Source organism: Homarus americanus, unplaced genomic scaffold (assembly GCF_018991925.1).
Source record: "Homarus americanus isolate GMGI-L3 unplaced genomic scaffold, GMGI_Hamer_2.0 scaffold32220, whole genome shotgun sequence".
Taxonomy (NCBI): domain Eukaryota; kingdom Metazoa; phylum Arthropoda; class Malacostraca; order Decapoda; family Nephropidae; genus Homarus; species Homarus americanus.
This window is the reverse complement of record NW_024712646.1, coordinates 125,709-132,500: the sequence shown is the minus strand read 5'-3', so window position 1 is coordinate 132,500 and position 6,792 is coordinate 125,709.

Genomic DNA, 6,792 nt, shown 5'->3' with positions numbered 1-6,792 from the left:
TCCCTGAAGTAATTTTCCCAGATGCAGGAATAACACACACACACACACACACACACACACACACACACACACACACACACACACACTTTGCACACACACACACACACACACACACACACACACACACACACACACACACACACACACACACACACACACACGAAAAATGTTACGCACGGAAAAAAATTGGCACAACAAAAACATCACTTAGCAACTGTTGAGGGAAGTCTTTTATTATTGTCAGCTGAGATGAAGGAAGACCCGTGAATAACTCGATGATAATAATACTCAATGTCAGGGTTAAATGTCGTTGTTTTTTACTCTGGTTAGGTTAGGTTTAGGTTAGGTTAGGTTAGGTTAGGTTAGGTTAGGTTAGGTTAGGTTAGGTTAGGTTAGGTTAGGTTAGGTTTGGTTAGGTTAGGTTAGGTTAGGTTAGGTTAGGTTAGGTTAGGTTAGGTTAGGTTAGTTCTATATTAAGCTCCCATTAGGTCAAATTAAATATTGTTTAGGTTATATTAAGTTAGATTAGATGAGACTAGATTATATTAACTTAAATTAAGTATACGTTAAATCCACCTCACAATACAACCAAGAAAACAAGACGAAGAAGCAAATAATACAAAACAAAATCACATCGAAAATGGAAAAACAAAACATTAATTGGTAACTGGAGGCGGCATGTTGAGTTTCCTGAGTTATCATTGATGAGAAACGATAATAACAAGGAACAAATAAATAACAACTAAAATCCTAATCTGGCAACGCTGTGACGTGCATGAAACTCCAACAGACAGAAGCTTCTACCCTCATTATGTTGACGAAGAGAGAGAGAGAGAGGGGGAGAGAGAGAGAGAGGGAGATAGAGAGAGAGAGAGAGAGAGAGAGAGAGAGACCTCCATAGTTGGTGGCGTCATCATTCAAGGGAAAAAATATTATAAATTATAACAACAAAAACAACGTCTGGCAACCTACCGCATTGTTATGAATATATAGAGAGAGAGAGAGAAAGAGAGAGAGAGAAAGAGAGAGAGAGAAAGAGAGACAGCATTATATCATATCTTTATATTGCAAAAAAAACCGTCATAAATACCTTGAGAAAATCTGGCAACCTACCGCCTTTATAGAAAACGGGATGATGGTCTGCGTCTCATTACCTCCGAGACCATAAGCAAGAGAGAGAGAGAGAGAGAGAGAGAGAGAGAGAGAGAGAGAGAGAGAGAGAGAGATCTTAATCTTCTCTCTATATTCTCAGTTCTTTCCCTGTTGCCTTCTTCTTTCTCTCTCTCTATATATCTCTCTGTTTGTCTGTGTGTTGCTTCCCTTCTCACTCTCTCTGTTCATTTACCGCTTTAGTTCTCTGTCTCTCTGTCTTTATCTCTCCTTGTCTCTCTATCTCCCTGCTTATTTCTTTATTTTTCTCCATCTCTTCCTATCTCTCTCTCTATCTATCTTTATCTCTTTCTCTCTGTGTCTGTTTTTATCTCTCTCTCTCTATATATCTTCATCTCTCCCTCCCTGTTTCTCTGTCTCTATCTCTCCCTCTCTGTCTCTCCCCCTAAATCCCATCGTCCCAGAACAAATATTTACCCCCGCCTCATCAAAGAGTAGCTTCACTGAGGCTTCTTTTTAATAATTTGGGCACAGCCGGAGACACACGCGTGTATGTATTATACACATGAAGGCCCCTGTGTACTGTATGTGCGTTTGTCCTGCCCAGTATGTGAGAGAGAGAGAGAGAGAGAGAGAGAGAGAGAGAGAGAGAGAGAGAGAGAGAGAGTCATTTTACACAGGAAAAAAAAGTGTACTGCAGTAGCCTCTGTGTGTGTGTGTGTGTGTGTGTGTGTGTGTGTGTGTTTCTCTTAAAACTTACACACGTTCTTATATACGTACACAGGTGTATTCATCCGTGTATGTGTTTTAGTACGTACACACCTAGCTGTTGTTATTGACACACCCGGGGACCTGATTGGCTCCTCACACACGCCAACTACCCTAACCCGACCAGCTAAATTGACTGTGACGGTCCTGCCTTTGTCTCGTTTTCTCCTCGTTCATCATTGTTTAGTTCTCGTTCTCTCTCGTTTAGTTCTCGTTCATCATCGTTTAGTTCTTGTTCTCTCTCGTTTAGTTCTCGTTCATCATCATTTGCTCGTCATTTTCTCCTCGTTCTCGTTGCGGTGGTGGAGTGGCTACAGCTTTCAAATCACATCCTGGAGGTCTCTGGTTCGCATCCTATCCACCCCTATCGTGCTACCTTACGTTACAGTTGAGGAAGTGAAGATGGTCGAATACAGTGTCGGCCATACTGTGTACCGAGGAGAGACTCAAACTACAGTGATTCTCTAATGGGTTTGTTTGGCCTACCAGACCCTCTTTCATCTTTCAGTGATTTTTTCCATAATTTTCTCTCTAATTTCTCTCTAGATTATCTTTATTTACTTTCTTTCTTTCTTTCTTTCTTTCTTTCTATCTCTCTTTCTCTTTCCCTTCCTCCTCTGCCACTATTCATCTCCCACTCCTTATTGTCCCCCCCCCGTACCCCCCTCTCTCGCCCCCCTCCGTTCCTTTTAACAAGAGTGCCAATTGATGCCAAGAAGTTCCCTTTTACCACAGTTGTCCCCTCTCTCTCTCCCTCCCTCTTTTCCTTCTTTCTGGCCGTGTTTCTCCCAGTCTCTCTCACAATGGATGCCAAGCAGACTAAGACTCTCTCTGTTTCTCTCTCTCTTTTCGCGTCTCTCTCAATCTTTCTCTCAATGGATACCAGCCTCAAAATGACCTACTCTCTCTCTCTCTCTCTCTCTCTCTCTCTCAATGGATGCCAGGCACACCTTCTGGCACTGTAGGTGACAGACAAGTGGCACGGGTTAGTGCTTTCAGCTGTCTGTAGTCCGCCGCGTTCTTATTGACAGCCCGAGTTGAAGGTTCTGACAGCCAGCTCCCCAAAACTTACCAAACTTTGTATTGCCTGTCTGCTTGCCTGTCTGTCTGCCTGTCTGCCTGTCTGCCTGTCTGCCTGTCTGCCTGTCTGCCTGTCTGCCTGTTTGTTTATTTCTTTTTCTTTCGTTTTTATTCTCCACCTGTTATTTAGACTTATTGGTATATGTGGCTCTCTCTCTCTTTCTCACTTTCTCTCTATCTCACTCTCTCTCTCTCTCTCTTTACCACTCTCTCTCACTCTCATCTCCCCACACTGTCTCCTCCTCCTGTCTCCGCCTCCTCCTCCTCCTCTCTCTCTCTCTCTCTCTCTTCTCTTTGTGTACCATTGACAGACGTGGAGGAAGAGTGACTGTCGCCCTGCACCTCCACTCAAATTGACAGTCAGGTGTCAATCCTTCCCGCCTCTGCCTCCAACTGCCGGCTTTCAATCATTACAAACACACACACACACACACACACACACACACACACACACACACACACACAATCCAAGTCTTTGATAAATAAAAGAAAAGCTTATTTCCACAGACAGTTGACAACACCTGAGAGGTCGGGGAGGAGGAGGGGGAGGAGGCAACTGAGTCAGGAAATAAAAACAATCTTTCCTTTGTAATTTCATCAATAGACGAAATAAAAAATAAACCCTTAAAATAGCTGAGAAAGAAAGATATCTTGGCACACTAACACACTCTACACACCCACTAACCTCTACACACTAACACACTTTACACACCACTAACACACTCTACACACTAACGCTCTACATACTCTAACACACTAACACTCTACACACACTAACACACTCTACACACACACTAACACACTCTACACACCCACTAACACACTCTACACACTAACGCTCTACATACTCTAACCACAGTAACACACTCTACACACACACTAACACACTCTACACACTAAATCACTCTACACACACACTAACACACTCTACACACACACTAACACACTCTACACACACACTAACACACTCTACACACACACTAACACCTCTACCCACACACTAACACACTCTACACACACACTCTACACACTAAATCACTCTACACACACACTAACACACTCTACACACACACTAACACACTCTACACACACACACTACACACTCTACACACCCACTAAGACACTCTACACACCCCACACTAACACACTCTACACACACACTAACACATCCACCTCTTTCACACACACACACACTCTACACACACACTAACACACTCTAAACACACACTCTACACACTAACACCTCTACACACACCTCTACACACTAACTCACTCTACACACACACCTTACTCTACACACACACACTAACACTCACTCTACACACACACTAACACACTCTACACACACTAACACACTCTACACACACACTAACACACTCTACACACACACTAACACACCTACCCACACTAACACCTCTAAACGCCCTTTAGGCTCTTTATCCCATACTTTAATACCCAATAGTAACACCAGACACTTAAGTCCTTGGAGAATCTATAAGTTTATAAGTAGTGACTCTTGGTACTTAAGGCCCTGGAGCTAACATTATAAGTGTTCTTTTATAAGTAAGACAGTAAAGGCACTGTTCTCATTACTGATGACCATAACGTTCACACACCAGCCACTTAAGTCTCTCCTTGGCAAGCTTTTAAATAGCCTCTCCGAAACTGGTTCTTCTAAGTATCCATTTATAAGTAAGGAATCACTGTAGTAGACCCATAAAAGTAGACACACACATACACACACACACACACACACACACACACACACACACACACACACACACACACACACACACACACACACACACACACACACACTTACACACTTTAAGTACGTCCTGTAAGTTATAAGTAGCGTCTTCAGGGCTGGTGTTTGAAGAAGTAATTTTCTAAGTGTGTTGAAGGGAGAAGTGATTACTTCTCAGAGGCAACATGAGGAAGGTTATACTGTATGGTGTGTCTGTGTGTGTCTCTCTTTCTCTCGTTTTCTCTCTTTCTCTGTGTGTCTTTGTCTCTTTATCTTTCTATGTCCGTGTTTCCTTTTCTCTCTCTCCTCTTTACTTTTCTCCCCTGCCCGTCTCTCACCCCACCTCTCCCTCCCCTCCCCGTCTCTCACCCCCTCTCCCTCCCCACCGTCTCTCCACCCCACCTCTCCCTCTATCTCACCCCTCTCCCTCCCTCCCCGTCTCTCACCCCACCTCTCCCTCCCCTCCCGTCTCACCCCACCTCCCTCCCTCCCCCGTCTCTCAACCACCTCTCCCTCTACCCGTCTCTCACCCCACGTCTCCCTCCCCTACTCGTCTCTCACCCCTCTCCTCCCCTACCCGTCTCCCCCTCTCCTCCCCGTCTCTCCCCTCTCCTCCCCTACCCGTCTCTCCACCCTCTCCCCTCCCCTACCGTCTCTCCCCTCTCCTCCCGTCTCTCCTCTCCCCTCTACCGTCTCTCCCCTCTCCCTCCCCTACTCTGTCTCTCCACCCCTCTCCCTCCCCTACCCGTCCCCCTCCCTCTCCCTCCCCTCGTCTCTCCCCCTCTCCCTCCTGTCTCTCACCCCCTCTCCCCTCCCCGTCTCTACCCCTCTCCCTCCCCTCTCGTGTCTCTCGGTATTATATCAACACACAATGGAGGCTGCAACACATAACAAAACAGTTTATCCTATTTTACTCTTATATAGTCCTCTTGTAACCTGTGTGGAGGGCAGAGGGTGGGAGAATGAGGAGAGAGAACAGGGAAGAGGGCAGAGGAGGAGGGTGAGAGGGGAGTGAGGAGAGGAGAGGAGAGGGGGTGAGGAGGAGGGAAGGAGAGGGGCAGGGAGGGGTGAGGGTGAGGAGGGGAGAAGAGGAATGCCAATATATAAAACAAACATAAACACACACACACTACTTAATCAAATATATATGTAACAAACCTCTATAATATATAAATCTCATCAACAAACGTAAGATTATAATTATTTCTTTTTTATTATGTGTGTGTGTGTGTGTGTGTGTGTGTGTGTGTGTGTGTGTGTGTGTGTGTGTGTGTGTGTGTGTGTGTGTAATCAAATTTTGACCCATCTCGCAGAGTAGAATAATCACGGGCCCAAATTATACGTCAATTGACTATATTTTCTGACCTTTTAATTACGGATGATAATTAAAATGTTGATAAAAATTTACATCTTATTTCTGGGTACAATGTTGATCCTGACCCTGGTGTGTGGAGTGTGTTAGGGTGTGTTTAAGGTGTGTGTGAGGTGTGTGGAGTGTGTTAGAGGTGTGGAGTGAGTTTTTTGTGTGTGTGTGTGTGGTGCAGCACACGTCAATATCTCCTTATCCTCTCTCACCCCCCTCCTCCCCTCCCTCCTCCTCCTCCCTCCCCTACCTCCACCTCCCTCCCTCCTCCCTCCCTCCCCTCCCTCCTCCCTCCTCCCCCTCTCCCTCCCTCCTCCCTCCTCCCTCCCTCCTCCTCCTCCCTCCCTCCTCCTCCTCCCTCCCCTACAGTAAACTAAAACTCCTTTAGATTCATTAATAGTTGACTCTCAATAGGTCAGCAAGACTGTCAGGAAAAATACATTAATCTTCCGTAGAAATGAAAATAAAGCAAAAAAATGGATATCAGATGTGTTTTGAAGAGGTGATGGTGATGAGGCGGGGGGTGAAGAGGAGGTTGAGGTGGGAGTGTGGGGAAGGCAGGTGATGAACAGGAGAGCATATAATTAATGACTTGACGCAAACGACAAAATAGATGACAGAATCAGTAGTTAATGGAGCATATGTCTGTGTCTGTCTCACTATGTTTTCTTCTTTTTCTCTCATAAATAGTGAACCAGCTGGCTAATGGCCTCTCTCTCTCTCT